The sequence below is a fragment of the Coregonus lavaretus genome (genome assembly GCF_964263955.1).
Source record: "Coregonus lavaretus genome assembly, chromosome: 9".
NCBI lineage: Eukaryota > Metazoa > Chordata > Actinopteri > Salmoniformes > Salmonidae > Coregonus > Coregonus lavaretus.
The window spans coordinates 36,410,847-36,427,567 of record NC_139996.1 but is presented as its reverse complement, the minus strand read 5'-3'; the positions used below and the strand labels follow the sequence as shown (position 1 = coordinate 36,427,567).

The window sequence follows — 16,721 nt, the reverse complement described above, 5'->3', positions numbered from 1 at the left end:
TCGTCAGAACACTGTTGTCCAGAGGAGCTAGCCAACAACACAGCTAACACAATGACTTCTAACTGAAGCTAGAAAGACTGCGAACTAGCTGCACTTCGTTTCGTTTGACCTTTTTTCAATTGACATTTCTTTGTATATATCCATAAAAATTATGCGAACTGATTCATGATTTCGACTGGCTGAGAAAAGCTGCCTGCCTGTGTGTCTCGTCCCGACACGTCCATTACTATGCGACAGCTGGAGATGGAATTTGAATATTGAAACAATGTTGCAAATGTCGGAGAGACAGACAGCAAGGTTTATACAAATCTCCGCTGTTGAAAACTAAAGGTTAGTCAAAAAGAAATGTGAGATAATGCCTAGATGCTTTTTATAGTGGAGATCAAGTTTATAAAGTGCCTGGCTGGGCTGATGAGACCGTGGATTGCACAGTCAGATGGAACAGAGTAAATACGCATTTTAACGTCATAGATTTAGCCGGTGGTAATTTGTGGAATAGACACCGGCTGGCATGCGGTTTTAACTAATCAGCATTCAGGATTAGACCCACGCATTGTATAAAGGCTCTTAACTATTCCCTGGGCCACTTCATGCCTGATGCTGTGCAACTCTATATATAACATCACAAGTAATGCTGTCTGGATTAGGATTTTGTCAGAGACTGCTGCAATATACTGTCTGACCACTACAAATCACAACAGGTTAGAAGGGCAGGTAGTGTGTGGCTGACTGGGTCAAAGAAAGCTGTTACACATGGAACTTCAACACTTAAAAGTCAGTGTAACAGGTGAAATATTTTGTTTATTTTCTTTATAGTGGACATAGTGGTATATTGAACATTGTATTCTATTGATATTATAAACAATCATTTGATGTTTAAACATAAAAAATGAGTAAAATAATTAATTAACCTTGACCTGTTATTAATGTTAATTAATGATATTTCCATTACTTTTAGTAAAAAAACATAAGACAGTGGAACATGTCAATGCATGAGTTTTCCCCATCGGAGGTGCTTTGTAGTGCTGATTTTCCTGGCTGTGGGGATTCTGGTGATCTTCTACGTAACCAACCTCTTCACTCTTCATACAAGCCGGACCCCACTCTGGCTGCTAGGAGGCCAGGAGTTACTTTTAGTAAAAAAACACAAGACAGTGGAACATGTCAACGCATGAGTTTTCCCCATCGGAGGTGCTTTGTAGTGCTGGTTTCCTGGCTGTGGGGATTCTGGTGATCTTCTACGTAACCAACCTCTTCACACAAGCCGGACCCCACTCTGGCTGCTAGGAGGCCAGGGGGGAGTTTTTTTTCTCACCATGTAGCCTACCTGCAGAAATACCAGTTTGTCTTGGATGAGCCTTATGAGTGCCAGGACCGCAGCCACTTCCTGCTTCTGATGGTCCCAGTAGCTCCTGGTAACCTGGGAGGACATCCGAAGGTCTTGGGGTAAGGAGAGCCTGGTTCTGGGCCAGGCTGTGCGTCTGTTCTTCCTGCTGGGCCTGCCCAGTGGAGTGGGGGCAGAGAGGCTGCAGGAGGAGGTGCTGCTGGAGAGCCAGGAGTACCATGACCTGTTGCAGAGTGACTTCCAGGACAGCTACTTCAACCTGACATTTACATTTTAGTCATTTAGCAGACGCTCTTATCCAGAGCAACTTATAGGAGCAATTAGGGTTAAGTGCCTTGCTCAAGGGCACATCGACATATTTTTCACCTAGTCGGCTCTGGGATTAGAACCAGCGACCTTTCGGTTACTGGCACAACGCTCTTAACCACTAAGCTACCTGCCGATACTGGAGTGGCTGGCCTCTCGCTATCCCAGCGCCTCAACGTGCACAACCTGGTCCCCTAACGTGCACAACCTGGTCAACATGCTGATAGACCCAACCACACCAAAGAAGAACTACATCACTGTAGTTCAGCAAAAACACATGTGGTGAGAGACCGCACCTCAAAGTGGGACATAAGGTTTACTCCAGTGCCAAATTCCCTCCCTACCTTTTGGGAAATGGTTATGTCTTTTCCATAAATCTTCCTAAGGAAATAGTGGAAGCATCCAAACAAGTCCATGCCATATTTTTTGAGGATGCTTACCTCAAATCAAACAACATTTTATTTGTCACACGCTTCGTAAACAACAGGTGTAGACTAACAGTGAAATGTTTACTTATGGGCCCTTCCCAACAATGCAGAGAGAAAGAAAATAGAGAAATAATAGGAAAGTAATACGTAATAATAAAAGCAATAATAAATACACAATGAGTAACGATAACTTGGCTATATACCAGTGTACCAGTACCGAGTCGACGTGCAGGGGTACGAGGTAATTGAGGTAGATATGTACATATAACTAGGAATAAAGTGACTAGGAAACAAGCAGTTTCCATACCAAGCAGGGATGCAGCCAGTCAAGATGCTCTCAATGGTGCAGCAGTATAACTTTTAGAGGATCTGAGGGCCCATGCCAAATCTTTTCAGCCTCCTGAGGGGGAAGAAGCGTTGTCATGCTCTCTTCACGACTGTGTTGGTGTGTTTGGACCATGATAGACTCTTAGTGATATGGACACCGAGGAACTTGAAGCTCTCGACCAGCTGCAGTACATCCCGTCGACATTAATGGGGCCGAGTTCGGCCCTCCGTTTCCTGTAGTCCACTATCAGCTTCTTTGTCTTGCTGATGTTGATGGGAGAGGTTGTTGTCCTGGCACCACACTGCCAGTTCTCTGACGTCCTCCCTATAGGCTGTCTCATCATCGTTGTTTTTGGTACCCTTCCCCAGATCTGTGCCTCGACACAATCCTGTCTCAGAGTTCTACGGACAATTCCTTCGACCTACCATCATTGTGTTGTCAGCAAACTTAATGATGGTGTTGGAGACATGAGCGGCCACGCAGTCGTGGGTGAACAGGGAGTACAGGAGGGGACTAAGCATGCACCCGAGGGGCCCCTGTGTTGAGGTATGTGAATTGGAGTGGGTCCAGGGTGTCTGGGATAATGGTGTTGATTTGAGCCATGACCAGCCTTTCAAAGCATGGCTAAAGATGTGAGTGCTACGGGCATATAGTCATTTAAACAGGTTAACTTGGCATTCTTGGGCACAGGGACTATGGGGGTCTATTTGAAAATGTACAGTGCATTCAGAAAGTATTCAGAACCCTTGACTTTTTCCACATTTTGTTACGTTACAGCCTTATTCTAGAATTGATTAAAACATTTTTTTCCCCTCATCAATCTACACACAATAATTTGTGCTAATTTATTAAACATAAAAAACGGAAATATGACATTTACATAAGTATTCAGACCCTATACTCAGTACTTTGTTGAAGCACCTTCGGCAGCGATTACAGCATAGAGTCTTCTTGGGTATGACGCTACAAGCTTGGCACACCTGTGTTTGGGGAGTTTCTCCCATTCTTCTCTGCAGATCCTCCCAAGCTCTGTCAGGTTGGATGGGAGCATCGCTGCACAGCTTTTTTCAGGTCTCTCCAGAGATGTTCGATCAGGTTCACGTCCGGGCTCTGGCTGGGCCACTCAAGGACATTCAGAGACTTGTCCCGAAGCCACTCCTGCGTTGTCTTGGCTGTGTGCTTAGGGTCGTTGTCCTGTTGGAAGTTGAACCTTCACCTCAGTCTGAGGTCCTGAGCGCTCTGGAGCAGGTTTTCATCAAGGATCTTTCTCTACTTTGCTCCATTCATCTTTGCCTCAAGCCTGACTAGTCTCCCAGTCCCTGCTGCTGAAAAACACCAGTCTCAACGTCAACAGTGAAGAGGCGACTCCGGGATGCTGACCTTCTAGGCAGAGTTGCAAAGAAAAAGCCATATCTCAGACTGCTTAATCTTTTATTTTTATTGGCCAGTCTGAGATATGGCTTTTTCTTTGCAACTCTGCCTAGAAGGTCAGCATCCCGGAGTTGCCTCTTCACTGTTGATGTTGAGACTGGTGTTTTGCGGGTACTATTTAATGAAGCTGCCAGTTGAGGACCTGTGAGGCGTCTGTTTCTCAAACTAGACACTCTAATGTATTTGTCCTCTTTCTCAGTTGTGCACCGGGGCCTCCCACTCCTCGTTATATTCTGGTTAGAGCCAGTTTGCGCTGTTCTGTGAAGGGAGTAGTACACAGCGTTGTACGAGATCTTCAGTTTCTTGGCAATTTCTTGCATGGAATAGCCTTCATTTCTCAGAACAAGAATAGACTGACGAGTTTCAGAAGAAAGTTATTTGTTTCTGGACATTTTGAGCCTGTAATCGAACCCACAATTGCTGATGCTCCAGATACTCAACTAGTCTCAAGAAGGCCAGTTTTATTGCTTCTTTAATCAGCACAACAGTTTTCAGCTGAGCTAACATAATTGCAAAAGGGTTTTCTAATGATCAATTAGCCTTTTAAAATGATAAACTTGGATTAGCAAACAAAACGTGCCATTGGAACACAGGGCTGATGGTTGCTGATAATGGGCCTCTGTACACCTATGTAGATATTCCATTCAAAATCAGCCGTTTCCAGCTACAATAGCCATTTACAACATTAACAATGTCTACACTGTATTTCTGATCAATTTGATGTTATTTTAATGGACAAAAAAATTGCTTTTCTTTCGAAAACAAGGACATTTCTAAGTGACCCCAAACTTTTGAACGGTAGTGTATGTGATATCAACAGAGAGGTATATTTACTGGGTGATTTCAATATTGACTAGCTTTCATCAAGCTGCCCACTCAAGAAAAAGCTTCAAACTTTCACCAGTGCCTGCAACCTGGTTCAGGTTATCAGTCAACCTACCAGGGTAGTTACAAACAGCACATGAATGAAATCATCAACATGTATTGATCACATCTTTACTAATGCTGCAGAAATGTGCTTTAAAGCGTTATCCAAATCCATCGGATGTAGTGATCACAATATAGTAGACATATCTAGGAAAACCAAAGTTCCAAAGGTCTAATATAGTGTATAAGAGGTCATACAATAAGTTTTGTAGTGATTCTTATGTTGATGATGTAAACTATATTTTCTGGTCTGTGGTGTGTAATGAGGAGCAGCCAGGCGCTGCACTTGACACATTTATGAAATTGCTTATTCCAGTTACTAATAAGCATCCACCCATTAAGAAAATGACTGTTAAAAACTGGTAAATCCCCTTGGATTGATGAGGAATTGAAAAAGTATATGGTTGAGAGGGATGAGGCAAAAGGTATGGCAAATAAGTCTGGCAGCTCAACCGATTGGCAAGCGTACTGCAAATTGAGATATCATGTGACTAAACTGAATAAAAAGAAGAAGAAACTGCTATGAAACAAATATAAATTATATAAAGAATGATAGTAAAAAGCTTAAATGAAATTTTGGGCAAAAAGGCAAACTAAGCTCCATTGAATTAGATGGCTCATTCACCACAAAACCCACTGATATTGCCAACTTCTTTAATGATTTTTTCATTGGCAAGATTAGCAAACTTAGGCATGACATGCCAACAACAAACGGTGACACTACACATCCAAGTATTATGAAAATTATGAAAGACAAGCGTTGTAATTTTGAATTCTGTAAATGATTGTGGAAGAGGTGAAAACAATATTGTTGTCTATCAACAATGACAAGCCACCGGGGTCTGACAACTTGGAAGGAAAATTACTGAAGATAATAGTGGACGATATTGCCACTCCTATTTGCCATATTTTCAATTTAAGCCTACTAGAAAGTGTGTGCCCTCAGGCATGCAGGGAAGCAAAAGTCATTCCGCTACCTAAGAATAGTAAAGCCCCCTTTACTGGCTCAAATAGCCAACCAATCAGCCTGTTACCAACCCTTAGTAAAGTTTTGGAAAAAATTGTGTTTGACCAGATACAATGCTATTTTACAGTAAACAAATTGACAACATACTTTCAGCACACTTACAGTGAGGGGAAAAAAGTATTTGATCCCCTGCTGATTTTGTACGTTTACCCACTGACAAAGAAATGATCAGTCTATAATTTTAATGGTAGGTTTATTTTGAACAGTGAGAGACAGAATAACAACCAAAAAATCCAGAAAAACGCATGTCAAAAATATTATAAATTGATTTGCATTTTAATGAGGGAAATAAGTATTTGACCCCCTCTCAATCAGAAAGATTTCTGCCTCCCAGGTGTCTTTTATACAGGTAACGAGCTGAGATTAGGAGCACACTTTTAAAGGGAGTGCTCCTAATCTCAGTTTGTTACCTATATAAAAGACACCTCTCCACAGAAGCAATCAATCAATCAGATTCCAAATTCTCCACCATGGCCAAGACCAAAGAGCTCTCCAAGGATGTCAGGGCCAAGATTGTAGACCTACACAAGGCTGGAATGGGCTACAAGACCATCGCCAAGCAGCTTGGTGAGAAGGTGACAACAGTTGGTGCGATTATTCACAAATGGAAGAAACACAAAAGAACTGTCAATCTCCCTCGGCCTGGGGCTCCATGCAAGATCTCACCTCGTGGAGTTGCAATGATCATGAGAACGGTGAGGAATCAGCCCAGAACTACACGGGAGGATCTTGTCAATGATCTCAACGCAGCTGGGACCATAGTCACCAAGAAAACAATTGGTAACACACTACGCCGTGAAGGACTGAAATCCTGCAGCGCCCGCAAGGTCCCCCTGCTCAAGACAGCACATATACAGGCCCGTTTGAAGTTTGCCAATGAACATCTGAATGATTCAGAGGAGAACTGGGTGAAAGTGTTGTGGTCAGATGAGACCAAAATGGAGCTCTTTGGCATCAACTCAACTGGCCCTTGGAAAAAAGTATTTGATCCCCTGCTGATTTAGCACGTTTGCCCACTGACAAAGAAATGATCAGTCTATAATTTGAATGGTAGGTTTATTTGAACAGTGAGAGACAGAATAACAACAAAAAAATCCAGAAAAACGCATATCAAAAATGTTATAAATTTATTTGCATTTTAATGAGGGAAATAAGTATTTGACCCCTCTGCAAAACATGACTTAGTACTTGGTGGTAAAACCCTTGTTGGCAATCACAGAGGTCAGACGTTTCTTGTAGTTGGTCACCAGGTTTGCACACATCTCAGGAGGGATTTTGTCCCACTCCTCTTTGCAGATCTTCTCCAAGTCATTAAGGTTTCGAGGCTGACGTTTGGCAACTCGAACCTTCAGCTCCCTCCACAGATTTTCTATGGGATTAAGGTCTGGAGACTGGCTAGGCCACTCCACGACCTTAATGTGCTTCTTCTTGAGCCACTCCTTTGTTGCCTTGGCCGTGTGTTTTGGGTCATTGTCATGCTGGAATACCCATCCACAACCCATTTTCAATGCCCTGGCTGAGGGAAGGAGGTTCTCACCCAAGATTTGATGGTACATGGCCCCGTCCATCGTCCCTTTGATGCAGTGAAGTTGTCCTGTCCCCTTAGCAGAAAAACACCCCAAAAGCATAATGTTTCCACCTCCATGTTTGATGGTGGGGATGGTGTTCTTGGGGTCATAGGCAGCATTCCTCCTCATCCAAACACGGCGAGTTGAGTTGAGCTCCATTTTGGTCTCATCTGACCACAACACTTTCACCCAGTTCTCCTCTGAATCATTCAGATGTTCATTGGCAAACTTCAAACGGGCCTGTATATGTGCTTTCTTGAGCAGGGGGACCTTGCGGGCGCTGCAGGATTTCAGTCCTTCACGGCGTAGTGTGTTACCAATTGTTTTCTTGGTGACTATGGTCCCAGCTGCCTTGAGATCATTGACAAGATCCTCCCGTGTAGTTCTGGGCTGATTCCTCACCGTTCTCATGATCATTGCAACTCCACGAGGTGAGATCTTGCATGGAGCCCCAGGCCGAGGGAGATTCTTTTATTTTCAGTTCTTTTGTGATTCTTCCATTTGCGAATAATCGCACCAACTGTTGTCACCTTCTCACCAAGCTGCTTGGCGATGGTCTTGTAGCCCATTCCAGCCTTGTGTAGGTCTACAATCTTGTCCCTGACATCCTTGGAGAGCTCTTTGGTCTTGGCCATGGTGGAGAGTTTGGAATCTGATTGATTGATTGCTTCTGTGGACAGGTGTCTTTTCTACAGGTGACAAAATGAGATTAGGAGCACTCCCTTTAAGAGTGTGCTCCTAATCTCAGGTCGTTACCTGTAGAAAAGACACCTGACATGCGTTTTTCTGGATTTTTTTGTTATTCTGTCTCTCACTGTTCAAATAAACATACCATTAAAATTATAGACTGATCATTTCTTTGTCAGTGGGCAAACGTACAAAATCAGCAGGGGATCAAATACTTTTTTCCCTCACTGTAATGTGTTGTGAAATGTGTTGTGAATGTATTGTAATGTTTTTAAAATTGTATAACTGCTTAAATTTTGCTGGACCCCAGGAAGAGTTCCTGCTGCCTTGGCAGCAGCTAATGGAGATCCATAATAAATACAAATACAAATCCCAGAACTTATTCCAGTCAGTGCTAGCAAAACAGCCCTGTAGCTTAGCATCCGCTTCATCGGACCACTTATGTACTTCCTGTTTTAGTTTTTGCTTGTAATCAGGAATTAGGAGAATAGAGTTATGGTTAGAATTGCCAAATGGAGCGCGAGGGAGAGCTTTGTATGCGTTTCTGTGGGTGGAGTAAAGGGGATCTAGTTTTTTCGCCTCTAGTTGCACAGGTGACATGCTGGTAGAAATTTGGTAAGACGGATTTCAGTTTCCCTGCATTAAAATTACTGGCCACTAGGAGTGCCACTTCTGGATGAGCATTTTCTTGTTTACTCATGGCCTTAAACAGCTTGTTGAGTGCGGTCTTAGTGCCAGCATCGGTTTGTGGTGGTAAATAAACAGCTACGAAAAATCTAGATGAAAACTCTCTTGGTAAATAGTATGGTCTACAGCTTATCATGGGGTATTCTAACTCAGGCGAGCAGAACCTTGAGACTTCCTTAATATTAGAGATCGTGCACCAGCTGTTAACAAAGAGACACACACACACCTCCCCGCTTGAGCTTATCCGAAGCTGCCGTTCTGTCTTAGCCTGACTGACGTTTGACCCACGTGATTACACAGCTAGCTGTGAACCAAAGATTATGGATGTACTGACAAGATACATGTCTCTCCACCCTAACAATTGGAGTTGTTGACCACAAAGCGGCACGGCCGGTTGTCTAGCTCCCGCCTATCCTTTCTTTGTAATCCTTTTTTTTAAATACGAGGTCAAATTATGAGGTCAGTGATCTTTAGGTCGGAAAGTCGGCCCAAATTGGAATTCTGAGTTGGATGACCGTTCAAATAAAAAAAATTAAGTCAGAGCAAGTTCAGAGTTCCCAGTTGTTTTGAATGCACTGATGTCGGAAGATGGAGATTTCAGTGTTCCCAGGTTTTTTGAAAGCAGCATGTTAGGAGAATTAACGTAACACGATAGGAGAATAAGGTTAAGATTAGGAAAAGGGTTAGGAAGGGTTTGGCCGGCTGGGATGTCCTTGCCCCATCGCGCTCTTGCAACTCCTTGTGGCGGGCCGGGTGAATACACGCTGACTTCAGTCGCCAGGTGTACAGTGTTTCCTCCGACACATTGGTGCGGCTGGTTAAGCGAGTAGTGTGTCAAGAAGCAGTGCGGCTTGGCAGGGTCGTGTTTCAGAGGATGCATGACTCTCGACCTTCACCTCTCCCAAGTCCGTACGGGAGTTGCAGCGATGGGACAAGACTGTAACTACCAATTGGGGAGAAAAAGGGGTTAAATTAAGTGGAGGTTAGCACAAAATGTTCGTCTTTTTGATTTGTTCTCATATGCACGCTATTTGCATGCACAACGCATGTCTTATCATGTGTATCTGTGCCTGTGTGTGTGTCTCTTTACAGTTTTTAAAATCTGATTCTACTGCTTGCATCAGTTACCTGATGTGGAATAGAGTTACATGTAGCCATGGCTCTATGTAGTACTGTGCACCTCCCATAGTCTGTTCTTGACTTGGGGATTATGAAGAGACCCTTGGTGGCATGTCTTGTGGGGTGTTCATGGGTGTCCGAGCTGTGTGCTATCAGTTTAAACAGACACCTGAACAGCTAATCAAATGGCTACCCAGACTATCTGCATTACTTAGATACTCTACCACCAGTCGACCCGGCGAGCCAGCACACCAGCCCATTCAGCAACCCGCCCAGGTCAGCGATGCCCGTTTGTCTCCCCCGGATAAATATGACGGCACCCCATCTAAATGCCGTGTCTTCCTACTACAGTGGTCCCTCTACTTTGCGCACCAGAGAGGTCCAAGGTTGCCACGGTTATTTCTCTGCTGACTGGGCGGGCGTTGGAATGGGCCACGGCCGTCTGGGAGAGGAGAGGAGGAGCTGGATTCGTATGAGGGGTTCATGGCTCTGTTCAGAGGTATCTTCGATCATCCACCGGAGGGCAGAGAGTGGGGTGAGCTCCTACTCCAACAACGGCAGGAATACTAGACTGCTGCCGAGTACGCGCTCAACTTCCGGACAGTAGCAGCATCCAGCGGATGGAATGAGTCGGCGCTTTGTACGCTATTCAGAAGATGGATATCAAGAAGGTAGATGCGGTCAGGTCATGGCCAGTCCCAACCACCATAAAGGGGTTACAATGGTTTTTGGGGTTTGCCAACTTCTACCGCCGTTCATCAGGAACTTTAACTTCCTCGCCGCTCCTCTCACCTCTCTCCTCAAGGGTGGTTCCCATAGGTTGGTGAGGAGTCCAGCAGCTGACGAGGCCTTCCGCCTACTGAAGGGACGTTTCACCTCCGCCCCATTGCTCAAACACCCTGATCCCACGATACCCTTTGTGGTGGAGGTGGACGCTTCAGAGGTGGGCGTGGGGACAGTTCTGTCTCAACGACAGGGTAATCCATAGAAATTGTATCCGTGTGCGTATTACTCTAATAAACTGTCCCCTGCAGAGAGGAATTACGACGTCGGCGATCGAGAGCTCCTGGTGGTGAAGTTGGCATTAGAGAAGTGGAGACACTGGCTGGAGGGTGCCAAGGACCCATTCGTCATCCTCACCGACCATCGGAACCTGGAGTACATATGGACAGCGAGGAGGCTGAATCCGCACCAAGCAAGGTGGGCCCTTTTCTTTACAAGATTTGACTTCACGCTGACCTATCGCCCAGTCTCAAAGAACACCAAAGCCGATGCCCTGTCCCGTCTCTATGATTCAGGAGAGAGTTCTGTCCAGAGTACACCCATAATCCCTTCAAATCAAATCAAATGTTATTTGTCACATGGGCCGAAAACAACAGGTGTAGACCTTACAGTGAAATGCTTACTTACAAGCCCTTAACCAACAATGCAGTTTTAAGAAAAATAAGTGTTAATTAAAAATTACATAAGTAAAAAATAATTAAAAAGCGGCAGTAAAATAACAGTAGCGAGGCTATATACAGGGGGTACCGGTACAGAGTCAATGTGTGGGGGCACAGGTTAGTCAAGGTAATTGAGGTAATATGTACATGTAGGTAGATTTAAAGTGACTATGCATAGATAATAAGCAGAGTAGCAGCAGCGTAAAAGACGGGGGGGGGGGGGTGAACAATGCAAATTGTCCGGGTAGCCATTTGATTAGCTGTTCAGGAGTCTTATGGCTTGGGGGTAGAAGCTGTTAAGAAGCCTTTTGGACCTAGACTTGGTACTCCGATACCGCTTGCCATGCGGTAGCAGAGAGAACAGTCTATGACTAGGGTGGCTGGAGTCTTTGACCATTCTTGGGGCCTTCCTCTGACACCGCCTGGTATAGAGGTCCTGGATGGCAGGAAGCTTGGCCCCAGTGATGTAATAGGGCATACGCACTACCCTCTGTAGTGCTTTGCGGTCGGAGGCTGAGCAGTTGCTATACCAGGCAGTGATGCAACCAGTCAGGATGCTCTCGATGGTGCAGCTGTAGAACTCTTTGAGGATCTGAGGACCCATGCCAAATCTTTTCAGTCTCCTGAGGGGGAATAGACTTTGTCGTGCCCTCTTCATGACTGTCTTAGTGTGTTTGGACCATGATAGTTTGTTGGTGATGTGGACACCAAGGAACTTGAAGTTCTCAACCGGCTCCACTACAGCTCCGTCGATGAGAACGGGGGCGCGCTCGGTCCTCTTTTTCCTGTAGTCCACAATCATCTCCTTTGTCTTGATCACATTGAAGCAGAGGTTGTTATCCTGGCACCACACGGCCAGGTCTCTGACCTCCTCCCTATAGGCTGTCTCATTGTTGTCGGTGATCAGGCCTACCACTGTTGTGTCGTCGGAAAACTTAATGATGGTGTTGGAGTCGTGCCTGGCCATGCAGTCATGGGTGAACAGGGAGTATAGGAGGGGACTGAGCAGGCAGTCTAGGATCCAGTTGCAGAGGGCGGTGTTTAGTCCCAGGGTCATTAGCTTAGTGATGAGCTTTGTGGGCCCTATGGTGTTGAACGCTGAGCTGTAGTCAATGAATAGCATTCTCACGTAGGTATTCCTCTTGTCCAGGTGGGAAAGGGCATTGTGGCGTGCAATAGAAATTGCGGCATCTGTGGATCTGTTGGGGCGGTATGCAAATTGGAGTGGGTCTAGGGTTTCTGGGATAATGGTGTTGATGTGAGCCATGACCAGCCTTTCAAAGCTGCCATCCGTTTTGTCACCAAAGCCTCATATACTACCCACCATTGTGACCTGTACGCTCTCGTTGGTTGGCCCTCACTACATATTCGTCGCCAAACCCACTGGCTCTAGGTCATCTACAGTGGGGAGAACAAGTATTTGATACACTGCCGATTTTGCAGGTTTTCCTACTTACAAAGCATGTAGAGGTCTGTAATTTTTATCATAGGTACACTTCAACTGTGAGAGACGGAATCTAAAACAAAAATCCAGAAAATCACATTGTATGATTTGTAAGTAATTAATATGCATTTTATTGCATGACATAAGTATTTGATCACCTACCAACGAGTAAGAATTCCGGCTCTCACAGACCTGTTAGTTTTTCTTTAAGAAGCCATCCTGTTCTCCACTCATTACCTGTATTACCTGCACCTGTTTGAACTCGTAACCTGTATAAAAGACACCTGTCCACACACTCAATCAAACAGACTCCAACCTCTCCACAATGGCCAAGACCAGAGAGCTGTGTAAGGACATCAGGGATAAAATTGTAGACCTGCACAAGGCTGGGATGGGCTACAGGACAATAGGCAAGCAGCTTGGTGAGAAGGCAACAACTGTTGGCGCAATTATTAGAAAATGGAAGAAGTTCAAGATGACGGTCAATCACCCTCGGTCTGGGGCTCCATGCAAGATCTCACCTCGTGGGGCATCAATGATCATGAGGAAGGTGAGGGATCAGCCCAGAACTACACGGCAGGACCTGGTCAATGACCTGAAGAGAGCTGGGACCACAGTCTCAAAGAAAACCATTGGATGAGTACAACCCCAAGAAGGATGAGTACAACCCCAAGAACACCATCCCAACCGTGAAGAATGGAGGTGGAAACATCATTCTTTGGGGATGCTTTTCTGCAAAGGGGACAGGACGACAGCACCGTATTGAGGGGAGGATGGATGGGGCCATGTATCGCGAGATCTTGGCCAACAATCTCCTTCCCTCAGTAAGAGCATTGAAGATGGGTCGTGGCTGGGTCTTCCAGCATGACAACGACCCGAAACACACAGCCAGGGCAACTAAGGAGTGGCTCCGTAAGAAGCATCTCAAGGTCCTGGAGTGGCCTAGCCAGTCTCCAGACCTGAACCCAATAGAAAATCTTTGGAGGGAGCTGAAAGTCCGTATTGTCCAGCGACAGCCCCGAAACCTGAAGGATCTGGAGAAGGTCTGTATGGAGGAGTGGGCCAAAATCCCTGCTGCAGTGTGTGCAAACCTGGTCAAGACCTACAGGAAACGTATGATCTCTGTAATTGCAAACATTGGTTTCTGTACCAAATATTAAGTTCTGCTTTTCTGATGTATCAAATACTTATGTCATGCAATAAAATGCAAATTCATTACTTAAAAATCATACAATGTGATTTTCTGGATTTTTGTTTTAGATTCCGTCTCTCACAGTTGAAGTGTACCTATGATAAAAATTACAGACCTCTACATGCTTTGTAAGTAGGAAAACCTGCAAAATCGGCAGTGTATCAAATACTTGTTCTCCCCACTGTATAAATCTCTTCTAGGCAAATCCCCACCTTATCTTAGCTTATTGGTCACCATAGTAACACCTACCCGTAGTATGCGTTCCAGCAGGTATATCTCACTGGTCATCCCCAAAGCCAACACCTCCTTTGGCCGCCATTCCTTCCAGTTCTCTGCTGCAAATGACTGGAACGAACTGCAAAAATCTCTGAAGCTGGAGACACTTATCTCGCTCACTATCTTTAAGCATCAGTTGTCAGAGCAGCTTACCGATCACTGCACCTGTACACAGCCCATCTGTAATTAGCCCACCCAACTACCTCATCCCCATATTGTTATTTACATTGTTATTTATTTTGCTCATTTGCACCCCAGTATCTCTATGTGCACATCATCTTCTGCACATCTATCACTCCAGTGTTTATACAAAATTGTAATTATTTTGCACTATGGCCTATTTATTGACTTACCTCCATAACTTACTACATTTGCACACACTGTATATAGATTTTCTATTGTGTTATTGACTGTACGTTTTGTTTATTCCATATGTAATTCTGTGTTTGTTGTTTTTATTGCACTGCTTTGCTTTATCTTGGTCAGGTCGCAGTTGTAAATGAGAGCTTGTTCTCAACTGGCTTACCTGGTTAAATAAAGGTGAAATAAAAATAAAATAAAAAGCATTTCATGGCTACATACGTGAGTGCTACAGGGCGGTAGTCTTTTAGGCAGGTTACCTTAGTGTTCTTGGGCACAGGAACTATGGTGGTCTGCTTGAAACATGTTGGTATTACAGACTCAGTCAGGTACAGGTTGAAAATGTCAGTGAAGACACTTGCCAGTTGGTCAGCGCATGCTCGGAGTACACGTCCTGGTAATCTGCCCTGCGGCCTTGTGATTGTTGACCTGTTTAAAGGTCTTACTCACATCGGCTACGGAGTGTGTGATCACACAGTCATCCGGAACAGCTGATGCTCTCATGCATGCTTCAGTGTTGCTTGCCTCGAAGCTAGCATAGAAGTAATTTAGCTCGTCTGGTAGGTTCGTGTCAGATGAGCTAAATTACTTCTATGCTTGCTACTTCCTCTCTAGTCATAGCCCCTGTGGTCTGGGACGTAGATGTGGATATTCGCCAGCCTCTGGAGAGGGAGCCCGCATCCACTACTTGTCCTCCTGAGTGCATCTACGTTCCCACGGGGATAAGGGATCGGCTGCTGACCTGGGCGCACACAGCTGTCTTCGCTGGATATCCAGGTATTTCTCATACTACTCAATCCATCTACGAGAAGTATTGGTGGCCTACCTTGGTGCAGGACGTTATTCGATACGTCAACTCCTGTTCCGTATGTGCTCAAACCAAATCCCCCCGGCACGCTCCAGCAGGGAAACTCCTTCCCCTTCCCGTGCCTCAGCGTCCCTGGTCTCATCTATCCATTGACTTTGTCACTGATTTCCCCTCCTCTGACGGTTTCACACCCATTTTGGTGGTTGTGGATAGTTTTTCCAAATCATGTAGTTTCATCCATCTCTCTGGTCTCCCTACTGCTCTCCAGGTCGCTGAGGCACTATTCCAGCAGGTCTTCCGGCATTACGGCCTTCCGGAGGACATAGTCTCCAACCGTGGCCCCCAGTTCACATCACGGGTATAGAGAGCCTTTATGGAGAAGCTCTGGGTCACGTTCAGCCTCACTTCCAGGTATAGGCCTCAGTCTAATGGGCAGGTGGAGAGGATGAACCAGGAGCTGGGGAGGTTCCTGAGGAGTCACTGCCAGGACCGGCAGGGAGAGTGGGCCCGATTCCTTCCATGGGCGGAGTATGCCCAGAATTCGTTACGTCACTCCTCCACTGGGCTGACTCCCTTCCAGTGTGTTCTAGGTTTTCAGCCGGCCATGGCTCCGTGGACCCCAGGCCAGACCGAAGCTCCTGTGGTGGATGAGGGGTTCAGGCACGCAGAAGTGTGGAGTGATGCTCACATGAGACCGTCAGAAGGAGCAGGCAGACCACCACCGCAGTGAGACTCCCGTGTTGCATCCTGGGGATCGTGTCTGGCTCTCTACCAGGAACCTCCCACTCCGCCTGCCCTACAAGAAGCTGAGCCCCCAGTTTGTGGGGCCGTTCAAGGTTCTCCGGAGGGTCAATGAGGTGACGTGTATATGTTACAGCTTCCCAGTGACTACCGTATCTCACCTTCTTTTCATGTCTCCTTCTCAGGCCGGTGGTTCCTGGTCCCCTGGCTGATGCTGTCCCCCCACGACACCCCTCCGCCCCCCCTGGATGTCGAGGGAGGTCCCGTCTATGCTATCAGATCCCTACTAGACTCCTGACGTCGTGGGGGTCGGCACCAGTACCTGGCGGACTGGGAGGGGTATGGCCCAGAGGAGCGGTGTTGGGTTCCGGTGGACATTCTGGATCCCAACATCATCCGTGATTTCCATCTTCGCCGTCCGGACCAGCCCGCTCCTTGTCCTCGGGTCCGTCCCTCTGGCCGGCGTCATCCTGTGGCTGGAGCCGCGCATGGGGGGGGAGGGGGTGTCACGTCTACACCCGCTGCCCTCCCTTCAGCGTTCGACGTCGGCAGTTTACTAACCACCGGTCCTGGTAACCATCATTACGCGCACCTGCACTTTATGA

The 16,721-nt window shown here is 45.9% G+C and overlaps 1 pseudogene across 1 annotated transcript; it reads left to right on the top strand.

The window, feature by feature from the left end:
- The first annotated feature begins 992 nt into the window (after positions 1-992).
- Positions 993-16,414, top strand: LOC311135340 (beta-1,3-galactosyltransferase 2-like; annotated as a pseudogene). Its single transcript has 7 exons — positions 993-1,154; positions 1,288-1,621; positions 1,778-2,127; positions 10,659-10,830; positions 10,888-11,011; positions 16,151-16,239; positions 16,302-16,414. The product of its transcript is annotated as a beta-1,3-galactosyltransferase 2-like (transcript).
- The last annotated feature ends 307 nt before the right edge of the window (positions 16,415-16,721 follow it).